Below are 27,574 nucleotides of genomic sequence, written 5' to 3'. Positions count from 1 at the left end.
TATATATAGATATAGATATATAGATAGATACAGTGTATATGTTGAAAATATTAATCAATTTTATCAATTTATCATTATTAATCAATTTTGAAAAATCTCTTGCAATCAATTTCTCAGTCTTTAAAAAGCAAAATCTTGAACAATAAATTCCTAGGGTAAGCATGTAAACAAACAGGAAAAAAATGACTCATTGGCCTGGCCTTCGACACTTTCAAGAGACACAGGAAACATCCCCATGCCTCACCGCTGCCTCCTGGCATAGTTGGGTGCTTGAAATCTCTGGGCTATAGTCAGGCCCGGACTGGGACAAAAAATAGGCCCGGGCATTTTAGATTGAACAGCCAACCTTTCCAGGGACCGGGGGGGGGGGGGGGGGGTTCGGTAGACATTAGCAGGGGTGGCTGGTGTTGGTCCTCCACACTGTAATGTGCAGGGACACTGTGATATAAAGGGAACTGCACTAAAAAGGGGCACTGCAATGATTACAGTGCCCTTTTACGGGGCAGTCCCCTTTATATTATAGTGTCCCAGTTCTATTGTGGCCATGCCAGTACTGTCTGTCTCCTATTGTGTCCATGGCCACTGACCTGCTCTCTGGCGATGCGGTAGAGCGTGTCTCTCTCTCTGGTTGTGCAGGTACAGCGTGGCTCTTTCTCTGGTGTTGTGGTACAGTGTGGCTCCCTCTGGTGGCGCGGGTACAGGGTGGCTCCCTCTGGTGGCGCGGGTACAGGGTGGCTCCCTCTGGTGCTGCGGGTACAGGGTGGCTCCCTCTGGTGCTGCGTGTGCAGCGTCACTCTCTCTGGGGGTGCGGTACAGCGTCGCTCTCCCTGGTGGTGCGGTGCAGCGTCGCTCTCTCTGGTGGTGCGGTGCAGCGTCCCTCTCTCTGGTGGTGCGGTGCAGCGTCCCTCTCTCTGGTGGTGCGGTGCAGCGTCGCTCTCTCTGGTGGTGCAGTGCAGCGTCCCTCTCTCTGGTGGTGCGGTGCAGCGTCACTCTCTCTCTCTGGTTGTGCTGGGGCTATAAGTTCCCCCAGCACAGTCCTCTGTTTCATTTGCCATGTCTCCTGTAGTAGCTGTAACAAACACTCCTCAGCTTGTTTCTGGGTTTTCTCTTTCACCCCAGCAGAGTGCATGCTGGGGACTGTAGTCTGCTCCCTGCTGAGACCAATGGTGCCATGTATCTCTGGGACTACATTTCCCATGATGCCCCTCTAGTTTCTTCTGATTGGCCCTCTGTTTTGGCCAATGGGGAGGGAAAACAACCATACAGGAACGCCTTCTCTTCCCCTGCTGCTGACATGAGAAGGGGAGGGAGAGCGAGGGGGGAATAGTGACAGCAGCAGCTTTCCCCACTGGGCGGACACCCATGGCTGGAGGAGGAGAGCGAAACTGTCAGCGCGGCGCTGAGGCTGAGCTGTGTGTGAGAGAGACACACAGCACAGCCCATGCAGCCGCCAGTTCCGCATGACACAGGCACGGCCGTATGGCGGTAGGCGAGCGGCGGCCGTGGCCTGTGTTACCCATGATCAGGCCGCGGCCTCCGCTTACCTCCTGCTGTGCGGCCTGATCATCAACAGGCCACGGGCGGCCCCGGCCCACCGGGCAAATGCCCGGTCTGCCCTATGGCCAGTCCGGGCCTGGCTATAGTGAATTTTTGAGGGATTTCAAGCTGCCAGCTATACAGGAAGGCACAGTAACACTACCTATGTTCTATTTTTCACGCAATCTGTTTAATTACAGCTTTTTTTTAAAGCCACTTGTGTTAGAGAGGCAAGGAACAGAAAAGAGAACCTTCCATTTGGCATGATTTTTAGGAATATACCACTGAAAATATTGATTTTATCTGGGCATACATCTAAGATTGTGTAGCACCCTCTACTTAGGTAGGTGCTAGAGTTGAGATTTTTGTCAGTGCAGGTAAATTTAGGCAGGCATAGCTGGGGTGTTCTAAGGAGCCCTGACCAATCCCCAGCCTGGATTGGCAGCTGGAGAGTTGTTGTTCGGGTGGAAGAACTGGAGATGGAGTATTAGGCTGTCGGGCCTTGGAGGGAGCTCTTGGGCAAGGGCCTCGTAGCTGTACAGGAACCCCACACAACCCAAGTGGTGTCCTGAACAGGCGCAGGAGAGGACAGCAGGGAATACTGCTGGCCAAGTCTCCAGGAGGGATCCATCAGGTGTCGGTGAGTAGCAGGCACAGTCGGGAGAGCTAAGAGAGGCATGCTGAAGAGGATTGGGAGTGTGCAGTCAGAGATGGATGCAGAGCCAACGGGAGAGACTGTGATGTTACTGGCAAAGTCAGACTGCTGCAGCTGGGATAGCTGTCAGGGTCTGCAAAGGGCTGACTGGGATCAGTAGTCCACCAAAAAGGTCAGCTAGCACTGAGGACTTTTCCTATTTTTGTTGCTACACTAAAGGGGCCCGCAGTCCCTGCCTGTAATAAGGAACGTTGATAAGGCCTGGCTGAAACCAGAGTTAGGCATAACCATGTGCAAGCTGAGCCTGTTGAACTCGACTGAAGGGAGAAGGACAGATAGTCTGCAGCAAGTGTTATGCAGAAGTAGGATATCTGAATTGTCCCATACTATGCAAGAATCATATTCTGGGCATTCCATGAATTCCTTAACCCCATCCAAGTTCTAATCCCTCAATAAAATACAAAAAAACAAGGCTGATGGATTTGTTCATTGTCTCGGAGTGTCTGAAAGTGAATGCCGGGTTGGGCAGGGTGACAGGTACCGCTACAGTTGCATTCACACCTAGACGTTCCTGGAATGTGGGCAGAAATGCACGCTTCTGCACACATTTCTGGAAACGTGTGAAAAATGCTGCAGACTGTGCAGCACACTTGCAGTGCCACTATTTCCTAATGGCAACCTAGACACGGGTAGCAGTTCCATGTTTCTTGTACATTTGTTGCACGAAAATTGCATGAAAAACATGTAAAGTCACACATCACAAAATGTTCTTCTCTCAGTGCCAAAAAAAGGTACATGAGCTACTTTGACACATTTGTCCCGAGTAGGGAAGCCCATCCAAGTGAATTAGCTGCCCTCGCATGACAAACGAACCAAGAAATGCAGAAAAAAAAAATGTGATGCATCATGTTGCTCAGGTGTGAACGAGGCCTTAATATAATTGCATCCTTTATTTAAATCTTGGAAAATGTTTCAGAAAGCCACACAGGTTGGGGCTCTCAGCACTATCCAGCTCAGAGACACCAACATATTTTAGTTACTTTAAATAAATGATTGTATTACATTTTAATATTAATGTGGATGCTAACAGACGGAATAAAAATCTGTGATCTGAGTAAAAATCAATGGCTTAATAGTAGATTTGGTTTAATATGCAATAGGGATGAGCTTCGTGTTCGAGTCGAACGTACGTTCGACTCGAACATTGGCTGTTCGTCCGTTCGGCGAAATCCGAACATTTTGGTCCGTTCGCGTCAAATTCGTGTGGCGCTCACGGCCCACAATGCTCTGCGATGGCGCAGTGCATTGCTGGCTCATGATTGGCCAAGCATGCACTGTGACCCCGCATGCTTGGCCAATCGCAGCGCCAGCAGCGAGGAGAGCCATGATTGGCCACAGGCAGGATGCCTGTGGCCAATCATAGCTCAGGCTGTGTAGTGCACGCCCCACACTATATAAGGCCGCCATCGCGGCGGCCTCGTGTAGTGTGCTGGCGTCAACACAGTACACACCGATCGTTTTCGGCCGATTTTCTATCTTGCTGTTGTGTAGTGGTTATTGTCTGCGTGCCCTGACCGCAGTATACACCGCTATATTCACCTCACCTATATAGCTAGTGATCTATCTTTTATAATAGAGCTTGCAGTCAGTAGTGTTAGGAGATAGTGCGTGCTGTCTGCGTGCTCTGTACCCAGTACATACCGCTATATCCACCTACATAGCTGTTCTCTATTTGAGACCACTTGCCATCTGCAGGAGTTATTGGAAGTTGTGTGTGCCTCCAGCACAGCACAGTATACATCTGTATATACCCCTTTATCTCTGGTGTTCTCTGGTTATTGTCTGCGTGCCCTGACCGCAGTATACACCGCTATATTCACCTCACCTATATAGCTAGTGATCTATCTTTAATAATAGAGCTTGCAGTCAGTAGTGTTAGGAGATAGTGCGTGCTGTCTGCGTGCTCTGTACCCAGTACATACCGCTATATCCACCTACATAGCTGTTCTCTATTTGAGCCCACTTGCCATCTGCAGGAGTTATTGGAAGTTGTGTGTGCCTCCAGCACAGCACAGTATACATCTGTATATACCCCTTTATCTCTGGTGTTGTGTGCCTCCAGCACAATATACACTACCCAACTGCTGTTTTACCCAACTCCCTTCAGGCCATTACCATGTCTGGAAGGCCAGCAAGGAGAGGCAGACAGGCGCGAGCCGATAAAAGAGGGCAAGCAGGCTCTGTGTCTAGAGACAACAGTGCTGGTCGTGGACGCGGTGCATTGTCATCAGCACGTGGCCATGGGACATGCTTGTCCTTCTTTTCGGCAGCTGGACATGTTGAACCGCAACATGCCAACGACTTGGTAGAGTGGATGACCAAGCCCTCTTCATCCTCCTCATCCTCTCTCACCCAGTCTCAGGGTAGTAGCAAAGCAGCTGCCAACACATCGTCTTCCCTCCTCTCAATGTCATCATCAGTGACTCCTTCCCTAGACCCACCACGTCCTCCTGAGGAGTCTCCTGAACTCTTTGAGCACAGTGTTGGGTACATGCTCCAGGATGATGCCCAGTGTTTTGTGGGCTCTGATGATGACACTCAGCTAGAGGAAGGCAGTAGCGTGAGCGCAGAGAGAGGGGATGCTCAAGAAGGACAGCAATCTGGCAGTCATGTTCCACAAGCTGCAGCATACTGCCAGGTTTGCTACAGCGATGAAGAGGGAGGGGATGATATGGGCACTGACTCCACGTGGGTGCCTGGAAGGAGGGAGGAGGAGGAGGAGGCATATGTCCAACGAGGCAGGATGCCCTCCGGGGGCCAGCTTAGGGGCAGCACACCGACTAAATCACACCGCAGAGCTCCGCCTGTGCAGAGCGCTGCCTCTGCGCGTTATTATAAAAGTTCTTTGGTGTGGGCCTTTTTTGAGACGAGTGCATCAGATCGCACCGCTGCTACTTGCAACATATGTCTCAAGCGTATCTCACGTGGCCAAAACATCAGCCGCTTGGGCACCACATGCTTGACCAGACATATGTTGACCTGCCATGCAGCTCGTTGGCAAGCGTACCTCAAAGACCCACACCAAAGAACAAAGCGGACCTCTCCTTGCTCCTCATCAGCTGGCATCTCCAACCCCACTAGACCTTCAGTCCTCTCTGAAACCTGCTCTGAGAGGAATGAAGGTGTAGAATTAGGTGTGTCACAGCCAAGTGCTTCCGGGAACTCTGCTAGTGGTACACCCACGTCCGATTATAGCAGGCAAATGTCCCTGCCCCAGCTGCTGGACCGGCGGAAGAAGTTCACTCCCAGCCATCCACATGCCCAGCGGTTGAATGCTAGCTTGGCTAAATTGCTAGCACTTCAACTGCTGCCTTTTCAGTTGGTAGACTCGGCCCCCTTCCGTGAGTTTGTACAATGTGCGGTTCCTCAGTGGCAGGTCCCCAAACACCACTTTTTCTCACGGAAGGCGATTCCGGCTCTCTACCGGCATGTGGAAGGCAATGTCCTTGCCTCGCTGGACAGGGCGGTCAGCGGTAAGGTGCATATTACCGCTGACTCATGGTCCAGCAGGCATGGACAGGGACGTTACCTGTCTTTCACGGCCCATTGGGTCACTCTTCTGGCAGCTGGGAAGGATGCAGGACAAGGTGCAGTAGTGTTGGAGGTTTTTCCGCCACCACGCCTCCAAAATGCTACTATTGGTTGTGACACACCTCTCTCCTCCACCCCCTCCTCTTCTTCTTCCTCCATGGCCTCTTCCAGTGCTCTGTCCTCAGAACCAGCGGTGCTCCGTAGGCGTTCCAGGGGCTACGCAAGTACGCAGGCAAAACGATGCCATGCCGTGCTTGCGCTGGTTTGTTTGGGGGACAGGAGCCACACTGGGGCGGATGTTTTGTCAGCTCTGCAGGGGCAGGCCGAGAGGTGGTTGACGCCACGCCAGCTTAAGCCAGGAATGGTGGTTTGCGACAATGGCACCAACCTCCTCTCCGCCCTCCGACAGGGACAACTGACCCATGTGCCCTGTGTAGCTCACGTCCTTAACCTGGTGGTGCAGCGGTTCTTGGGCAGGTACCCCGGCTTACAGGATGTCCTGAAGCAGGCCAGGAAAGTCTGTGTGCATTTCCGCCGATCATTTAATGCCTGTGCTCGGCTGGCTGAGCTCCAAAAGGAGTTGAACCTGCCCAAGAACCGCCTTATATGTGACATGCCCACCAGATGGAACTCAACATTGGCCATGCTGCAGCGGCTGCACACGCAGCAGAGGGCCATCAATGAGTACCTTTGCGACTACGGCACCAGGACAGGGTCAGGGGAGCTCGGTTTTTTCTCACCACACCAGTGAGGCATGATCAGGGATGCATGCACTGTCCTGTCACCGTTTGAGGAGGCCACAAGGATGGTGAGCAGTGACAGTGCATGCATCAGTGACACTGTACCTCTTGTCCACCTCTTGGAGCATACGCTGCGTGGAATAATGGACAGGGCACTTGAGGCAGAACAGAGGCAGGAAGAGGAGGACTTCCTTGCCTCTCAAGGCCCCCTTTATCCAGACAGTGTTCCTGCTGTGCCACCCATCACACAGGAAGAGGATGAGGAGGAGGAAGAGGAGGAGGAGGATGATTGTGTCAGCATGGAGGTGGAGGCTGGCACTCAGCATCAGCATCAGCAGCAGCAGCAGCAGTCTTGTAGGGATGATTTACAGTCCCAAGAAACACGTGGACTTGTACGTGGCTGGGAGGAGGTAGCTGCGGATCATGTTGTCCTTAGTGACCCAGAGGACTCCGGATCGAATGTCTCAGCTAACCTACGCTGCATGGCCTCCCTGATCCTGCAAAGCCTGCGGAAGGATCCTCGTATTCTTCAGATCAAGGAGAGGGACCATTACTGGCTGGCCACTCTCCTTGATCCACGGTACAAGGGTAAGGTTGCCGACCTTATCTTGCCATCGCAGAGGGAGCAGAGGATGAGACATCTCGGGGAGGCCTTGCAGAAAGGTCTGTGCAACGCGTTCCCAGAGACTGGGAGGTATCAAACTCCTGGTCCTGGACAACGTGTTGCTGAGGCATCGGTCAGAAGGAGCAGTGGAGAAGGTGGCCGTCTGACTGATGCTTTCAGACAATTTTTTAGTCCGCAGCCCCAAGGTATGATCGGTTCCAGCACCCATCACCAGCGTCTGATTTACATGGTGCAGGAATACCTAGGGGCAAGGTCAGACTTGGACACCTTTCCCACCGAAAATCCTCTGGCTTACTGGGTCTTGAGGATGGATCACTGGCCAGAGCTTGCACAGTATGTAATTGAGCTACTGGCCTGTCCTGCATCAAGCGTTCTTTCGGAACGCACCTTCAGTGCTGCTGGTGGCTTTGTTACCGATCACAGGGTGCGCCTGTCCACCGAATCAGTTGATCGACTGACCTTCATCAAGATGAATCAGTCTTGGATCACCCACAGCTACCAAGCACCTGAAGCTGATGTAACCGAATAATTTTTTTTGAAATACCACATCCCTTCAAGACTGCCTATGCTGATGCTGAGTGACTGTCCTGTTATGTTGATTGTCTATCCTCTTCCTCCTCCGCTGATATGTTGGAAGAACATTTCTGGTTCTGGTTGATGCCATCAGCCCAATTTTTCTGCCCCTGTTTAACAGGGGCGTTTAAGTACAATTTTTGATGCAATGCTTTGCAGCAGGGCTAATTCCTGCAATCAAACAAGAGTATATGGGAGAGGTTGCAGTGTGGTGGCACCAGCACCAGTGCCTAAGGCCCAATTTTTCTGCCCCTGTTTAACAGGGGCGTTTAATTACAATTTTTGATGCAATGCTTTGCAGCAGGGCTAATTCCTGCATTAAAACTAGAGTATATGGCAGAGGTTGCAGTGTGGTGGCACCAGCACCAGTGCCTAAGGCCCAATTTTCTGCCCCTGTTTAACAGGGGCGTTTAAGTACAATTTTTGATGCAATGCTTTGCAGCAGGGCTAGTTCCTGCAATAAAACTAGAGTATATGGCAGAGGTTGCAGTGTGGTGGCACCAGCACCAGTGCCTAAGGCCCAATTTTTCTGCCCCTGTTTAACAGGGGCGTTTAAGTACAATTTTTGATGCAATGCTTTGCAGCAGGGCTAATTCCTGCAATAAAACTAGAGTATATGGAAGAGGTTGCAGTGTGGTGGCACCAGCAGCAGTGCCTAAGGCCAAATTTTTCTGCCCCTGTTTAACAGGGACATGTAATTACAATTCTTGATATAATATTTCACAGGAGGGCCCCTTCCTGTGCCCACCCAGAGTAACGGTGAGGACTTATAGTGTTGTGGCACCAGCACCACAACCACCAAAGGTCAATTTTTCTACCACTGTTCAACAATGGCATGTAATTACAATTCTTGATATAATCGTTCACAGCTGGGCGCTCCAGCGCCCACCAAGAGTCACTTTGAGGGCTTACAATGTTGTGGCAAAACCAACACCTTGTTCCGCCATTTCTGCAGAGCATATAGGGCAGGCCCCTACTTTCAAACATCCAACTTACAAACATCTCCTACTTGCAAACGGAAGGAGACAACAGCAAGTGAGATGAAAAAAGATGGACGACAAAACAAATTATACAGGGGTGATAACCCTTCCCTATGTTTTCCAAAAAGCTTAAAAATAGTTTTTTTGACTGGAGCTACACTTTAAAAATGTACCAGTTGAAAATTACAAACAGATTCAACTTAACACAACAAACCTACACAGTCCCTGTCTTGTTTGCACCGCCTGTATACTGCTGTTCTGAGTATATAGGGCCTGGGGGCCACACGCATTTCCTTTTTTTAATATGGGTACAGGGTTCCCCTTAATATGCGTACAAGACCCAAATAGGCTGGTAATGGGCAGGGAGGGCTACCCATGCCATTTTTCTCAATGATTTTCAACCATATTGCAGGAACCAGATATAACATTAAAACCGCAAGCAGTTTTAAATGGTGTTATTTCCGTTTAATGTCATTTTGTGCAGGGACTGTTCTAAACACGGGAAAGACGTGGCACTTCACAGGCATACTACAGACACCCCCCAGGCACCATATTTAAAAACTTTTTTTTTCACTTTAATCGTCATTAAAATCAGTGCTCCCGCCAAAACGGCCATTTTTTAAAACATTTTAGGCATTGACCCATGTCCCCTGGGGAAGGAGCCAGGTCCCCAAACCCTTTTTAGGACAGTATCTTGCATATTAGCTGTTAAAATTAGCACTTTTCATTTTGAACGTTCGAGTCCCATAGACTTCAATGGGGTTCTAACGTTCGTTCGAATTTGGGGTCCGTTCGAAAGTTCTGGTGCGAACCGAACCGGGGGGTGTTCGGCTCCTCCCTAATATGCAAGTACAAGTTACTATTCACCAGTTCCACTTCATACGAAATATAACATATGTTAGCAAATTCCTTTGCCAGTTTAACTTTTTTTATATCGCAATTAATTGTGATTTTTTTTTTTTGACAGGTATATAAAAAAAAATATTTCTATACAGAGGATTTTGGTATACAGTTTACATTAGCCACTTAGGCTTCTAAATTTGCTATATTTACATGAAGTATAGCCGACCACCTGTACTGCTTGTGCAAACATAATTTGCACGCAAAAATTAAAGTATCACACATATAAACATAAAATCTAGTAACATAACCCCTGACCTTAAGCCTGAAATTAACCTTTAAACTTAATCTTTAACCTCACCCAAATTCATACTCTTAAAATGATCTTACCTTCAAACATAAGCCTAAACTTGACTTAACCTTTAAACCTAATACTTTATGCATAACCCTTAACCTTAAAGCAAATTTTTTATTTTTTTTTGTAGGTGGCAACATTGAATAGTGTGTAAAAAGCTTAAATTTAAGACCCTATTCACACCGCCGAGGCCCGTGCTCCATGAATCATTCATTTATGCTATGTGTAGGTAGCCCATGAAAGTCTATGTGCAAGCAGTGCCTGTACAGACACAACTGCTTGTCCTAAATTGACAGGCTTGTGTTTCAGGGACACTTATCTGCATGCCTGTCAAATTAGGACATTCACAGAGTATGGGCCCTAGCTTCCCTGTGAATGAGGCCTTAATATTTAATTGTAAGATATGTAGTTGAATGCCCACATAATTATCTTGTGTAAATGCAGGATCTGCTCCTTTAACTCCACTTCCCACATCTCCCTGGATTCCTGAACATACCTAGGGAAGATACGTTTCTCAGTTTCCCTTCCTCAACAGCTCAGAGAGACCACATTTGATAAGACTGAGGTAGCTGGATAAGTGATCTGCAGCAAGGTGAGGGGCCATCCACTGTCAGAACTAACGTGCAAGCAACTGGGCCAAAGCCTAACAGAATTAAGTCTCTACAAAAAACCCACCTGCTATGCAGTCAATATAATAGCATGCACAGTCATTATCTGGTATCTTCAGCTTGTATTAAAGTAGTTCTTCACCTTGTTTGAAAAAAATAAATAAAAGTCAGCAGCTGCAAATTCAGGTCTTTGGGTCCCTGGCACTGGTATGTTTACTGTTGGCAGTCAACTGTGATTCCTTGTGGCTTCACAGCTGCCCAATGCACGTGCATGTGTCCCAGAAGGTTGCAGGTGGGGGTGGGGGAACTCTGGAGGATCGCTGCGGCACTCCAACCAGAAATGGAGGTGGGTACCTGTCAAAACCAGGTACCCATTCCTTCTTCAAAAAGTGGCAAAAATAGAAGAGGACGGGTAGAAGGGCAAAAATCAGAACTTCCCCTTTAGGGTGAAGTTCCACTTCAAGCTTCTTGGCTGGCACAAAGTATAATGTGCATGGAAAGAAAGGCAGTGTGCACTGTACATCTCACGGGGCACAAAAGTGTATTGAGCTTTCTTGCTGCTAATGATATCATCTGTCAGTTGTGCTATGCTATACCTAGATTACAGTTTGCTTTTTCTATGGAAATAATTCCAGACAGTAGACCTAAGTAAACTTGTGTTTATTGGCAGCAACACGAGACAGAATTATGTTTGTAAAGATTTACACATTTTGCTCATCTGCAAGCCTAGGTCATCAACTTTTTGTAGCCCTTTTATATAAGAGGTTAATTTTACCTTTAGACATAACTAAGTTGTATTATTTGTTTACAGATGTAGTAGCTGTTAACCAATGAAGCATTTTCTCTGTGCCCTGATTATATAAGTACTCATAAATGTGAAATGACAATTTGAAGGTCAAACTGTCGAATGATCATCTCACGGCATGATTGTGGCATAGATATGCACTTTGGACCAGCTGAACTGCCTGTTAGTCCACTGACCAAACATTCCAAATCCAAAAATCTATCCAGAAGATCAATTATTTTATAGGTGATTAGGAGGCCAGGTAAGGTAGATATATAAACTAAAATTATAAATATGCAATAATTTCCTAATGTAACTCTAAATGGCAGGCCTGATGATTTTATGCCTATATCAAACTTGTCAAAGTAGAAGCATATGATGACACAATGGGGTTATTTTACTAAATAAGTTTAGGCTTAGCAAAGTGAATGTTTACTTAGCTTAGTAAATAAGGTGAGAGTGCTTGCTTCAATCATCCAATCATGTTCAAGCAAAAATCCTGTGTTTTAATTGTTCCTTGCAAATGATTGAGTATTCAAAGAAGAATACAGCTTCCTTCTTTTTCCCAATCTAGGTGAAAATTTACTATGTAAAGTGAACATCCTCTAGTCTTTTAGTAAATCAACATCAATGCACACTTAAAGTAAAGTCTAAACAATTCTACATTATTGAGAAACAAATGACAGTGAGCACCAGCTCTTTCAATCTGGTTGATTTACTAAAAATGGAGAGTGCAAAATTGAGTGCAGTTGCGTATAGAAAGCAATCAGCTTTCAGTTGTTTTTTTTGGGTCAATATTTAACTGAAAAACCTGAAGTTAGAAGCTGATTGGCTACCATGCACATCTGCACCAGACTTTCCACTCTCCAGTTTTAGTAAATCAACCCCAATGTGTTTTTTTTCACAGGAAAACCACTGTTAGTACATGTGCTCAAATGAATATCTTGATAAGAAAGTACTGAGTGTAAGTTTGTATAACCCTTAGATGTGTATTTTTTCCTGTATATAAGCTACTGTTTTACTTAATAAAATTAGACACCTTGAGAAAACACTCAAGCTTTTTTCCCATGTCTCATGTGGTGTCTCACAGATCCGAAGGTCCCAGTGGTCTGTCTGCATACCCAGGGTGGTTGTCAAGATGTATAATTCCTTTCAGTTAATGTTTCTGAACATTCACACAGCTCATACTTAAAACAGCCAAAAGCTCTTTCCCACCTTTGCTCTTTGCTGTGTGCTTTAATGTTTCTACATTTCTACATTTCTCAGCAACTGTATATCTAGTTTCAGAACTACTATACTGGCAAACACACAGTAAAGTGAAAGTCGGGTTCTGTATAGGGACTCAATTGATATTCCTAACATAAGAGCTCACAATGTTGATACAACATTTAAAAAGTACCTTTTTGTTAGATGTATTGCTTTAATTTTCAAATAGGCATTTTCTTCTAATATCTTAACATCAAAGTAGTTCACACAGCCACAACGCTACATAAATGAATATTGTAAACACTTGTATTTCCTCTGTGACTTTGCTCTGCTGCTTTACAGCTGACATGTAGCTACAACACTTCATCGCTTTCCTCTTAATGTCAGGTCTCCAGAACACAAGATTTAGCATTTATTAACACATGGTTTAACCATTCGGAAACAGTTACAGTTCCCAGAGATGGCCTCCAAGGAATGTACTACAGACAGTCTGTCATATATAAAGATGAGTGAATGAGCCTAAAACTCGGGCAGGACAATATGATTGTACACCCCATTAAAACCCATCATACCATAAGAACATACCTAAATAATAAAATAAACACACAACAAAGATTGTGGAAAAGTTTAGGCCGCAGCATCTTTATTGGGTTTAAAACAATTTTAATTATGAAATGAACTTTAATACCAAACAGAACCGCTGTTAACCATTAACAGACCAATATGCTTAGTCACTAAAACTCAAGCAGCAATATCTTATATCAACCAAAAATTTCCCACATAAAGAGGGACCACGATGAGGGGAAATAACAAAGGGGATGGAGGAAGAGCAGGTCAAAAGATCGAGAAGGAAGGCTGAGGAGAATCCAGAGGTTAGTCCAGCTGACAGACCTGAGATAAATGCTGACTCCACCCAGTGACAGGAGAGGATGTAAGTAAAAGGTTACACTCATTGGCTAGATGTTTCCCGCCAAAAGATTAGTCAACAATCAAGTGCTCAGCAGTAGGGATGAGCTTTCTGTTCGGGTCGAACATGAGTTTGACTCGAACATTGGATGTTTGCCCGTTTGTCGAAAACCAAACAATATGGGCCGTTGACGCCAAATTCAAGCTGCGCATAATGGCCCATAATGCACTGCGGGAGCTCAGTGCATTGCTGTATGATGCATGGCCAAAACATGGACCATGACCTGTATGATGCTTGGCCAAAGCATGCACTATGACCTGCATGCTTTGGCCAATCCCAGCACCCTCAGCAAAGAGAGCCATAGTTGGCCAAAGGCAGGGTGCCTTTCGCAAATCATGGCTCAGGGGGACTAAGTCCACGCCCCACACTATATAAGGCTACCTGCATGTCGGCCCCGTGTGTAGTGTGTTGTTGGCATTGACGGAGAGAGAGTGTCATTTAGATTATATATATATATATATATATATATACAGATAGTCTTGTGTATATATATATATATATATATATATATATATATATATCCACTGCATACAGTTTAGCTATATCTGACTGCAGGCCCTTCCTGGTGTACTTTTTCTATTATACTTCAGGCGGTGTACATAGTGCTGTGCACCCAGCTTCTTGTCCTTCTTGGGCACCCCCTCTCTCTAGGCTCACGTTACTCCCTTCCTCAAACTGGGAACCAACATCGGAGCCTTCAAATCGCTGCGCATCCTTCAGCAGCATGTACCCGACACTGCGGTTGAATAGTTCGAGGGACTCCTCCGTGCATGATGGTGGGTCTACGGAAGGAGTGACTGTGGACAAGGAGCCAGTGGAATAGGCCACTTTGGCAGCTGCACAGGAAGGAAAACTACTCTGAGCCTGGGTGACAGAGAATGAGGATGAGGAGGACGGCTTTGTTATCCACTCCACCAATTCTTCTGCATGTTCTGGCTCAATAACATGGACAGCAGCAGAAAAAAAGGACAAGTGTGCCCCACGGCCACTGGCAGAGGATGCACCATGTCCATGACCAGCACTGTTGATTGTAAACACAGAGAGTGCTTACCCTCTTTTAGTGGCCTGTGAGCGTCTGCCTCTCCTTGGTGGCCTATTCTACATGATGTATATTTTGTTTTGCAACACCGCACTACACTGTATTGTGTACTGCGTACACCATCAGAAAAGTAGTAGAAACTGCACTACGGCTGCACTGTATTGTGTACTGTGTACACCACCAGAAAAGTAGTAGCAACTGCACTACGGCTGCACTGTATTATAATTACAATTTTTGATCTAATATTTCACAGCAGGGCCCATTTCTGCACCCACCAAGAGTATCTGTGAGGGGTTACAGTGTTGTGGCACCACCACCACTACCTAAGGGCAATTTTTCTGCCCCTGTTCAACAGGGGCATGTAATTAAAATTGTTGCTCTAATATTTCACAGCAGGGCCCATTCCTATGCTCAACAAGAGTATCTTTGAGGCTTTACAGTGTTGTGCCACCACCACCACCGCCTAATGCCCAATTTTTCTGCCCCTGTTTAACAGGGGCGTGTAATTACAGTTTTTGCTCTAATATTTCCCAGCAGGGCCTGTTCCTGCGCTCAATAAGAGTATCTGAGGCTTTACAGTGTTGTGCCACCACCACCGCCTAAGGCCCAATTTGTCTGCCCCTGTTTAACAAGGGCATGTAATTACAATTCTTGATATAATATTTCACAGCAGGGCCTGTTCCAGAGCCCACCAAGAGTATATGTGAGGCTTTACAGTGTTGTGCCACCACCACCACCGCTTAAGGTCCAATTTTTTTGCCCCTGTTTAACAGAGGCATGTAATTACAATTATTGATATAATATTTCACAGCAGGGCCCCTTCCAGCGCCCACCAAGAGTAACTGTGAGGGCTTACCGTGTTCTGGTACCACCAACACCTAAGGCCCAATTTTCCGCAGAGTGTAAAGGGCAGGCTGTATAGTATATACAGGCTGTAACCTATTTTCAAACATCCCACTTACAAACGACTTACAAATGGAGGGGGACAACAGAAATTGAGAGGAAATCTACCCATAGGAAGGAAAATTCTCTCCTGTAAGAGTTAATATGGGAAAAAGGTGTCTCCACTGATGCTTTATCACCAATCCTTGTTTCCCTAATAACCCACAATTTTCAAAATTCAATTTTCATTAGGACAGAAAGTGAGGTGAAATCTTCTGAACTGGGGCACAGACAGCAAAACAAATGTTACAGGGGTGATAACCCTTCCCTATATTATCCAAAACGCTTAAAAATAGATTTTTGGGCTGGAGCTACACTTAAAAAATGTACCTGTTCCAAATTACAAACAGATTCAACTTAACAACAAACCTACAGTCCCTATCTTGTTTGTAACCCGGGGACTGCCTGTATACTGCTGTTCAGAGTATACAGGGACTTTTTTTTAATTTAGGTGCAGGTTTCCCCTTAATATCCATACCAGACCCAAATGGCCTGGTAATGGGCTGGGGGGGGGGGGGGGCAACATTACATTATAGCCACAAGCAGTTTTAAATTACTTTTTTCCTTTAGAAATGTCACTTTGTGCAGGGACTGTTCTAAACACAGGAAACATGTGCCACTTCACAGGCATACTATAGACACCCCCCAGGCACGATATTTAAAGGAATATTACACTTTTATTGTTTCACTTTAAGCATTCTTAAAATCACTGCTCCTGAAAAAAACTGCTGTTTTTAAAACTTTTTTTTGCATTGATACATGTTCCCTGGGGCAGGACCCAGGTCCCCAAACACGTTTTATGACAATAACTTGCATATTAACCTTTAAAATTAGCACTTTTGATATTCCATGCTTGAGTCCCATAGACTTTAACGGTGTTTGCACAAATTTTTTGTCTGTTCGCATGTTCTGCAGCGAACTGAGCCGGGGGTGTTCGGCTCATCCCTACTCAGCAGCTGAAGTAAATCTTCCTAGCAACAGCAGGCAGCATGTCACCTGAAAGAACCAGTGAAGCAGCCATAGGGAGGCATGTACTTAATTATCATAGCCCTTGAGTAAAATGTATTTGTAAAAGGTGTTAGGGGTGACAAACCCATGGGGCCACTTCTCTGTTTTATTCGTTTGTAGCCCTGACATTAGATTCCTTCTGCAGAATCTCAGTTTTCTGATTCTCCTTAACATTGTACATGTCTGTAGGCTTGTTAATCTAGAAATTCATGAACACAGGCATTTGGGATTCATGAACTGCTTCATTGTTATTGGGTTGGGCAAATCCATGAGAAGATCAGGTACAGACATTTTTTCCTATTTATGGATCCATTCTCTTTCTAACAACACTTGTGAAAAAGCTTGATAGAAGAATCCATTCTTTGACTTCCAAGCCCTATTCAACTCCAGCAAAAGTTCTTCTATAGTGTGTACTTGTCACAATTAAATGCACTTATTGTCATTTCTATCTGCTGCTTTGTTCCTCTGCTTTCAGAATAAATCGCATCTGACAAATATTTCTGACACCAAGAGGAAAATGGTGACAGGGTAGTGATCTCCAACAGATTGACAGCCTCAGCTCTGTTCCTGTGAGCTGTGTGGAGGGGTGCATGTCTCACTCTCTACCCTACAACCAGCTCTCAGAGTTCTCCTCTCTGCCGCCTTTTTTCTAAACTTTCAGTATAAATTCTGGACTTTGAATGGATGTAGAGAAGATAGGGCTTCAGATAGATAGGTGCAACTTTTGTAGGAGGATTTGTCTCATCTCTGTGCATTACCTGAGGCCATCCTCTTCACTGGATACAGAGAATGTAAGGGTTTACAACCACTTTAACACACTTTCTGTTCCTTGGTGGCTATATTTACTCTTCTTTATCTATGGAGGAAGTAAAAACTGCTAATTAGGCTGGACTTCAAATGTGTTAGCCTTTGTTTTTCTACATTTTGTGGAGATGATGGAATTTGTAGTATATACACATAGGATAACATTTTGTTATGATTCCAATTAAGTTCACAGGAAACAACAAGGGCAGTGCAATTTGGCAAGATCAGCAGGCAATTTATGTACTTGCCAAAAATGTTATTAGCCTGAAAAAATAAAACTAATGCAGCCACCACATCTAAGGACCGGGAGGCTGTAATATATTCAATTTGTATTCTTTGATTATGTTATCCATTAAGTAGTTTGCACAACAAGTTTGTAACAGGTGTTCTAACACATATCAAAAATATCAGTGTTTTTCCTTTACCATGTTGACTGATATACCTGCTCACAGAAGTAAGCTTGATTTTTTTCTTCCAACCATCAGTCTCATGTTAAACGGAGCACAACTGGGAGTGCTGATGCACAACTGGGAGTGCTGATCCACTATGGTGTAGTGTGTAAGCTAAATAGAACTGTTAAAAAGAACACCAGTGGCCAACACTTATAGTCAGTGGTATATCATACGTTTTAATAAATAATTAACCACTTGCCGCCCGTCATATAGCAATATGACATCGGCAAAGTGGTTGCGATATCCTGACTGGACATCATATGGCGTCGCTGGGATATCAAGCCGTTGCTCCCCCCGCAACTCTGATCTAGGTAAAGAGTCTCTGACGGTGACTCTTTACCATGTGATTTGCCGTGTCCAATCACGGCTGATCACAGTTTAAACAGGAAGAGACGTTTATCGGCTTTTCCTCACTCACATGTGTCAGACGCAAGTAGAGTAGAGCCGATTGGCTGCTCATCTGACAGGCAGGGTCTGTGCTGATTGCTTATCAGTGCAGCCCCCCGAGGATGCCCACACGGGACTACCAGGGACGCCACCAGGACCACCAGGGATGCCCACCACTATTCACCACCAGGGATGTCAATCAGTGCCCACAATGGAAGCCAATCAGTGCCCACAATGGATGCCAATCAGTGCCAAACAATAATGCCTGCCAATCAGTGATGCCCATCAGTACCATCCATTAGTGTACATCAGTGTCACCTATCAGTGCCCATCCATGCCCATCTGTGCCGCCTATCAGTGCCCATCCGTGCTGCCTATCAGTGCCGCCTTTCAGTGCCTATCAGTGCCACATATCAGTGCTACCTTTCAGTGCCGCCTATCAGTGTCCCATCAATGCCGCATATTAGTGCCCATCATCAGTGCCCATCAGTGCCACCACATCAGTGCTGCCTTATCAGTGCCCGTCAGTGCAGCCCCATCAGTGCCCATCAGTGAAGGAGAAAACTTACTTATTTACAAAGTTTTGTAACAGAAACCAAAAAAAAAAAAAACATTTTTTTTTCAAAATTGTCTGTCTTTTTTTTTATTTGTTTAGCAGAAAATAAAAATCCCAGAGGTGATCAAATACCACCAAAAGAAACCTCAATTTGTGGGAACAAAATGATAAAAAATGTAGTTTGGTTACAGCGTAGCATGACCACGTAATTGTCATTCAAAATGCGCCAGCACTGAAAGCTGAAAATTGGTCTAGACAGGAAGGTGTATACGTGCCATGTATTGAAGTGGTTAAGTACTGTCCATGATATTTTTTATTTATTTGCATTTATGGTGGGCATGGGACCAGACGTGTGGCAGCAGCGTGGGAGTATTGCAGAAGAAAAACACAGGATTTGCTGGGCACATAAGTTAATTGTCATTAACCTAGTACATAAAGTAAAAGAAAAAATACCATAGGAGGTGAAGTTCCCTTTTAAAGTTAAAATGTTGAACTTGACACTATATTACACAGCGCTACACCTGACAGGCTTATTTTGCAATCTAATTGTTTATGTAAATCTAATTTTCTGTACAGCCGTGAGCTTCTACAATACTATGATTGACCCTGAAGATCTTAGTAAATCAACATTAAACCATCCAGCCCTTGACTAAAGCACAGAGACATAATTATACATGCATATTTTGGCTGCAAATATTTTGATATGTAATTATCTAGCGACGGTTGCCGAGACACTCTTCTGAAACAAGCTGTTGGAGAAGTATTTGTCTGGATCAAATCAATGTCAGTGCATATCCTGTGGAGAAATTTCCAGTATGGCTTAGTGTCTGTGGATAATGTTACTGTTGACATTGCTTTACTGATTATATCAATAAAGCTCTGCACACTGGACATAAAGACTTGTCATTCCAAGAATTCATCAAGCCAGGTTATGTTACCCTTTTGGATCCTGAAGGCTAATATCTTGAAGCCAAAGCAATACAGGAAAGAGTCCATCAACAAAACACGGTTGACAGTTTTTGACTTCTTTTGCAAGAATGATGTCATTTTGGAAGGCTTTTGAATGAGCAGAGCATTCTGGGAACTGTGTTTTGCTTTTTTTTCTGATCGACTGAGTGTATGCATGCATTAGCATGGCTTCTTTTTGGAGCATTCATTATGCAGTGACCTCAAATCAGTATGCAGTTTGTCACTTGTTTTTGGAGACCGTGTGATCCTTTCCCATCCATGTAGTCCATGTTCTTGGCTGACTGAATGAGAACAAATAGTTTCTATTAAAAAATGAATGTGAAAAAGCAGTTTTGGGTGGAAGCTAGAGTGACAAATCATAATTTTGCACGTCTCTCAGGGATACTGGTGATAATATTTTTGTGCTCTCATTATCAGGTCAACACACCAGTCTTGGCAATAGGGAAGAAGTTTCATTCTTTGTTGGTGAATCAGCTCACCAGACTCCAGTTATAACTGAAAAACACTTTGGTAAATTTTTTATTTTACTTAATAATGTTTGAAGTAGGTGCCTATCCATCATGCCAAGGTATAAGAGGAAACCTGAGAAATAGATACTTAGGGATTTGCATATATAGAAACGTTCTTTTGAGACTTTAGAATGTAAGCAAAATGTCTGGTCTAGGTACACCAGTCATGGTCTATATTGTCTACATCTGCCTTTCTCAACCTTTTTACTCCAGAGGGACCCTTGAAATAATTTTTTAGGTCTTGGGGAACCCCTGTTTATACAATTCATTGGAGGTCATTCGGAAAAAAAGCCTCTTATTACCTCTAAAAAGATAATTTGAGTCATGCAGCTCACTCTCTCCAGTGGTTTTGGCCCTGGCCAGAAATATGCAGTCATATCAATGTCAGAACTGGTGTCTTGGCAACTGAGTCAGTACCTAGTAGCATATAGCTTCTCTGGAGGTCCATCTACTGTAGCACAGAAGATGGTGCATTTAGATGACTTACCCAGTGCGTAAGAACTAGATGTCAGAGCCTATTGGATTAAAAGAAGAAAGGTGGTTTTCTGCATGAAAGAAAACCTTTCAGCCATAGATTTATGACCACCCACCCAAGATTGATTAGATCCCCCTTTTGTTGCCAAAACAGCCCCAACCCATGGAGAAATATAGACCTCTAAAGGCATGCTGTGGTATCTGGCACCAAGCCATCAGTAGCAAATCCCTTGTGTCCTGTAAGTTGCGAGGTGAGGCCTCCATGGATCGGACTTGTTTTCCTAGCACGTCCCACAGACGCTCAATTGGATTGAGATCTGGAGAATTTGTAAGTCAACATCTCAAACAGATTGTTGTGTTCCTGAAACCATTCTTGAACCATTTTTGGAGTGTGGCAGGGCATATTATCCTGCTGAATTAAGCCACTGTCATCAGAGAATACCATTTCCATGAAGAGGTATACTTGGTCAGCAAGAATGTTTAGGTGGGTGCCATGTTATGGCGGACACATCGGACAATTTTGACACTATTTTGGGACCATTGTCAGTTATACAGCGATCAGTGCTATAAAAATGCACTGATTACTGTGGAAATGACACTGGCAGTGAAGGAGCTAACCACTAGGGGGCAATGAAGGGGTTAAGTGTGTCCTAGGAAGTGATTCTAACTGTACGGGGATGGACTTCAAGTCACAAGACAAAGATCACAGCCCCCGATGACAGGGATCAGTGATCTCTGTCTTGACACAAGCCAGAACGGGGAAGTGCCTTGATTACATAGGCACTTCCCCGTTCTGAGGCTCCGTGACACGATTGCTGGGAGACCGGCGGACATCGAGTGCACCGGTCCTGCGGGCATGATCAGCTGCTATCCTTGGCTCTTAAAGGGGGCGTACAGGTATGCCCATTCGCCCACCGCTGCCATTGTGCCAATGTATATCGGTGTGCGGCGGTCAGCAAGTGGTTAAATTTATATACTGTATAAGAAGGCAGTATGGTAGCCTGGATTTGTGGGACGAGCCCAGGGGGGGGGGGTATTTAACCTCCCTGGTGGTATGATTATGTCAGATTTTTGATGCTCAAAGTAGACATTCCGGGTATGATAAAGTTTGAAACACGAAAATCATAAATTATAATATAATAAATAACTATAAATAATTATAAAAAATAATAATATAGTAATAATAAAAGAATAATGTAATCAAATAAAAAACACTTGAATTTGCTCAGTTGCAGAACTGTCACTGTCATTACTTTCAGTGTTTGATGACGAATTTCCCCACAAATCACTATTGCTCAATTCTGCAAGTGATTCTAATTTATTATCGCTGTTTTCTAGCTGGTCTAAAACTGCTTATGAAGTAAAGGGAAACTTTTTGGTTGCTATGGACAATCTCAAGTTTCCAGGCAGAAAGAACAGTATAAATAATATAAAACTGCATGCAGGGCACTGGAAAAATCACTAGGGACAAAAGGGACAAAAGGGATGTGAAATAATTTGATACAGTAATGTAATCTTACAGATCACAGTGTACTGTATTTATTGTGTGTTTTTCACTTTTTGAATTTGGCACCGTTCTCCATCCCCATGCGTTGCAACGCTCGCAGGGAATGGAGCCTGGCACTGTGAAAGATCGATGGGAGGACACAGCTCGCACACACAGTGGGGAGACATCATAGGATGCTGAGGACAAGGTAAGTAGGGATGAGCCGAACACCCCCCGGTTCGGTTCGCACCAGAACTTGCGAACGACCCCCTGCACAAAATGACATTAAACGGAAATAACACCATTTAAAACTGCTTGCGGTTTTAATGTTATATCTGGTTCCTGCAATATGGTTGAAAATCATTGAGAAACATGGCATGGGTAGCCCTCCCTGCCCATTACCAGCCTATTTGGGTCTTGTACGCATATTAAGGGGAACCCCGTACCCATATTAAAAAAAGGAAATGCGTGTGGCCCCCAGGCCCTATATACTCAGAACAGCAGTATACAGGCGGTGCAAACAAGACAGGGACTGTGTAGGTTTGTTGTGTTAAGTTGAATCTGTTTGTAATTTTCAACTGGTACATTTTTAAAGTGTAGCTCCAGTCAAAAAAACTATCTTTAAGCTTTTTGGAAAACATAGGGAAGGGTTATCACCCCTGTATAATTTGTTTTGTCGTCCATCTTTTTTCATCTCACTTGCTGCTGTCTCCTTGCGTTTGCAAGTAGAAGATATTTGTAAGTTGGATGTTTGAAAGTAGGGGCCTGCCCTATATTATAGCGGTATGTACTGGGTACAGAGCACGCAGACAGCACGCACTATCTCCTAACACTACTGACTGCAAGCTCTATTATTAACCACTTGTTAGCCCAATGTTTGCATAAAGTGAAAGATGAAGTTATGCTGAGTAAATAGATATCAAACATGTCACTCTTCAAAATTGCACATGCCCGTGGAATGGCGCCAAACGTCGCTGCTTAAAAAATCCCCATAGGCGACGCTTTAATTTTTTTTTTACTGGTTACATGTTTTGAGTTGCAGAGGAGGTCTAGGACTAGAATTATTGCTCTCGCTCTAACATTCTCGGCGATACCTCACATGTGTGGCACATGCGAGCACATGGGGACATGGGCGCTTTAATTTTTATTTTATTTTTTTATTGTTCATTTTACTTTATTTATTTTAGTTTGACATTTTTTTCCCCAAAAATATATTTTTGATCACTTTTATTCCTATTACAAGGAATGTAAACATCCCTTGTAATAGGAATATGGGGTGACAGGTCCTCTTTACAGTGAAATCTGGGGGGTCAATATGACCCCACATCTCACCTCTAGGCTGGGAAGCCTGAAATAAAAAATAAAAAAAAGATTCTGGCTTTGATCGTACTGGCGAGTTGGTAGAAGCACCGGAGGGCGGTGAGGGGTGGGGGGCGTCTATGGCTGGGTATTTCAGGGTATCACCGAGTATGGCTGGGTATCTCTGAGTATGGCTGGGTATGGCAATTTATGGCAGGGTATTACAGAGTATTGGCGGGGTATTGGCGGGGTACTACAGAGTAATAGCAGGGTACTGCAGACTATTGGGGGGTACTACAGAGTAATGGCAGGGTACTGCAGAGTATTGGGGGTACTGCAGAGTAATGGCGGGTACTGCAGAGTAATGGCGGGTACTGCAGAGTATTGGGGGGTACTGCAGAGTAATGGGGGTTACTGCAGAGTAATGGGGGGTACTGCAGAGTAATGGCAGGGTACTGCACTGCAGAGTAATGGCAGGGTACTGCACTGCAGAGTAATGGCGGGGTACTGCAGAGTAATGGCAGGGTACTGCAGAGTATGCACTGGTATTGCAGAGTATTGGCAGGGAATTGAGGGGTTAAATTCGGTGAGCAGCGATGTGGGCACTGCAGATGCAGCCCACATCGCTGCTGACACCGATCTCTTTCCCCTCCGCTGTACCGATCGGTACAGAGAGGGGAGGGAGGAACAGGCGTCATAACATGACGCCGGTTTGTTTCCAAGTGATCACTCCGTCATTTGACGGAGCAATCACGTGGTAAACGGCCGCTATGAGCGGCCGTTTACCGTGATCTGTGATGCGACCCGGCGGTCACGGATGCTCTCGAGTGCGCACACCTCGGGGCACGCGAGAGCAGAATTCTGGGAGGCCGTTAGTTAACGGCCTCTCAGAGTTAAACAACTGCCCTGAAGCCGTTAATCGGCAATGGGCAGTTGTTAAGTGGTTAAAGCTAGATCACTAGCTATATAGGTGAGGTGAATATAGTGGTGTATACTGCAGTCAGGGCACAGACAACAACCACTACACAGCAGCAAGATAGGAAATCAGCCAAAAACTATTGGTGTGTACTGTGTTGAAGGTACACAGAACACCCACTGCTTCAGATGCTAAGTAACACACTACACGAGGCCGCCTCAAAGGCGGCCTTATATAGTGTGGGGCATGCACTACACAGCCTGAGCTATGATTGGCCACAGGCAGGATGCCTGTGGCCAATCATGGCTCTCCTCGCTGCCCGCGCTGCGATTGGCCAAGCATGCGAGGTCACAGTGCATGCTTGGCCAATCATGGGGCAGCAATGCACTGCGCCACCGCAGTGCATTGTGGTCCGCGCGCGCGTCACTCGAATTTTGACGCGAACGGCCCAAACGTTCGGAATTCGCCGGACGGCCGAACAGCCAATGTTCGAGTCGAACGTACGTTCGACTCGAACACGAAGCTCATCCCTAAAGGTAAGTAACTTTGCCTGGATCCTGCGATGTGTGGCTCGGGGTTACCACTTTTGGTACTGAAAATTCACCCCAAGCCACACTCAGGAATACCGCCAGGGAGGTTAAGCAGCCCTCTCACCTGTATTCCTTGTCGGTTCCGGTGCATATGTCACATCACTAGGCCGGCCATTGCCAGCCCACTTCGTGGTTTATGAGTTTGTGCATTCAATTAACAGTGCGGCTTCTCTTTCGTGGTCTTTGTTGGTGGTTCTCAATCGCTGTTGCAGGTAGGATTCAAACCTTTTTTCGTATCATACGCGATGTTGCCATTTGTCATATTTCCTATTCCGCATCCCTTTCATAGTTAGCTGCCTCCCAGTCATTGTCAATCGTGTCCAGACATCATTCGGCACAGGCCTAGTACATTCATAGGTTCCCACTGCCTTGTTTGTTATCCCATCTACAAACATTCGTTCAAAGATCCAGGCTTTGGAGCCGCTGTCGGTCATTGTCTGACATAATTCGGCACAGGCTTCATTGGTTGTAGGATTTACAGTCTATGGGGTTGCCGTCTCATCCATTTGGAGCTGAGCATGTATTGATTGCATGGGTTCTGTGGCTGATTGAGGTGGTAATTAGACTTGGTGCCTGGTCTGCATTTTGATTAGCCTCAGGAGCTGGTGCTGTGTGGCTGGTATGTGTTCAGTTTTGAAGGAGTGGGGTGGCCCCCAAACACTCTACAACAGCACAATGCGAATCCCTGTCACATCGGTGTACCACATACGGAAGCATTCGTATTTTTGTTAAAAACCTCAGAGTCATTGGCAGTCATTATCTGACATTGCTTGGCTCAGGCATCACTGATTGTAAATCGTTGCTTCTATTTTGTTACGCCCACACCTGTACTACAGGCCCCCCGCAAGGGCCATCACACTATGAATACCACATTCGGCTTAGTCGTAAGCCTCACAGTATCCAACAGGTTGATTTAAATACTCTAAAACAACCCGATTCGAATCCCAGTCACATCGGCAACACAACTCGAATTCTCAAAACGATACAAGTCGATTCCATCTATCACACACATCACAAGCTTCCCGCAGCTCATTCTTTACTCCAGCTTCATAACTCCGACTTCAGTCAGCGCGATTTGTTCATTTCCACATACACAAGAATATGGTTCACGATTGCACACAACTATGGCTCATCCTTACATGCTCCAGTTTCTCTGCTGTCCTTGTTTTCGCCTCCCTGGTAAGGCTACTTTCTTGCAATTGTTGCAAGCACGTCCCCAGTGGCACACCATACGGCCACTCATTATCTCCAGAGGCACACAATTCGGCCACTCATTATCTCCAGAGGCACACAATTCGGCCACTCTTCAGTGGCATACAACCCAACCACTCACGCTTTTCTTGTCTGTCGTTTCTCCATTAGGTCAAGCCTTTACCAAGCATGCTCAATAAATGTCACATGTCCAATAAAACATTATTTCCCTATCCTGGTATTTTTCCCCCTTTTTTGGCATACCGACCAGCTGACCAGGGCACACCTCAGGTCTGTGTTATGTTGTGAGTCTTGTGGTGTCTTTCTGTGGTTCCATGTCTGTCTTGATTGGAGGGCTCCGACAATAAATAAGAAGGCCAGTATGGTGGCCCAAATTTATGGGAGGAGCCCGGGGGTATTTAAGCAGCCCACTCAGCTGTATTCCTTGTTGGTTCCAGTGCACGATACCCTCCCACCCATTCTCATTTTCAGGGCACTTCTTTGCACATCCCTCTTCTTCAATGATCCATTACTTATCTTGAGTATGCCCCCTTTTTTGGCATACCGACCAGCTGACCAGGGGACACCTCAGGTCTGTATTATGTAGTGAGTCTTGTGGCGTCTTTATTTGGTTCCATGTCTGTCTCGGTTGTAGGGCTTTGACCATAAATGCTATATATGCTTTATGAAACCATAGCTGTTGAATGTTAGGTTGGATTCATTACCTTTCTTTTTATTGCTTTTTGTCCATTCCTGTTACTGAGAAATGAAAAACAAAAAATGCAATGCATTGTTTTCATTGTGACCATTGGAATCAATCTTATGCTTAGCAATGCCGTACTTGTATATACTGGCTGTTTACTGATTTATCTGTTACAACAGTGTACGTACACCTGTTATTGCTATAATAAAAACAAATTAAAAGAAAAAGTTTCATGATCCAACTACGGATTTAGCTTCATTAGCCCTTTAAATTGTTTAGTGCATTGTCACCATTTGATTGTATTAAGTTATATGTCTGCTTTATATAACACTTTTATGCTGTAGGCAGTGATGGTATCCTGCTGGATACCTTAGCTGCTGAAGAATTTCATCTGGGGCATGATGGGTCATGAAGTCCCACAACAGCTTGAGGCCTGCAAATTGTTTGCGTGTGCCTTAAGGCAGTGCTTCACAGGGATGGTAACATCTATGACTGTGCAGAAAGCTGACATTTTAGGCCTTTCCTTAAATAGCTGTAAAATGCCATAATTAAATATTAACTGGTCTTATTGCTGTTTATAGAATTCTTCCTAGATTGCAAAAATAAGTATACATCAAGACTAAATAAAACATTTATTGCCAAAAAGCTGGTAATATGATGTCTTGTTTAAACTCCTCTCATTTACAGTCCAACATTCATATCAGATAACACGGAACCAACTATAGCTTGTTTTAACCACATATGACAGGGGTTAACATATGGAACTAGTCTGAACATTCTAACTGCTCA

The sequence above is a fragment of the Lithobates pipiens genome, unplaced genomic scaffold (assembly GCF_037356315.1).
Source record: "Lithobates pipiens isolate NorthernLeopardFrog02 unplaced genomic scaffold, aLitPip1_a1.2 Scaffold_18, whole genome shotgun sequence".
Taxonomy (NCBI): domain Eukaryota; kingdom Metazoa; phylum Chordata; class Amphibia; order Anura; family Ranidae; genus Lithobates; species Lithobates pipiens.
The sequence above is the reverse complement of the archived record's forward strand: the minus strand, read 5'-3'. Positions refer to the sequence as shown.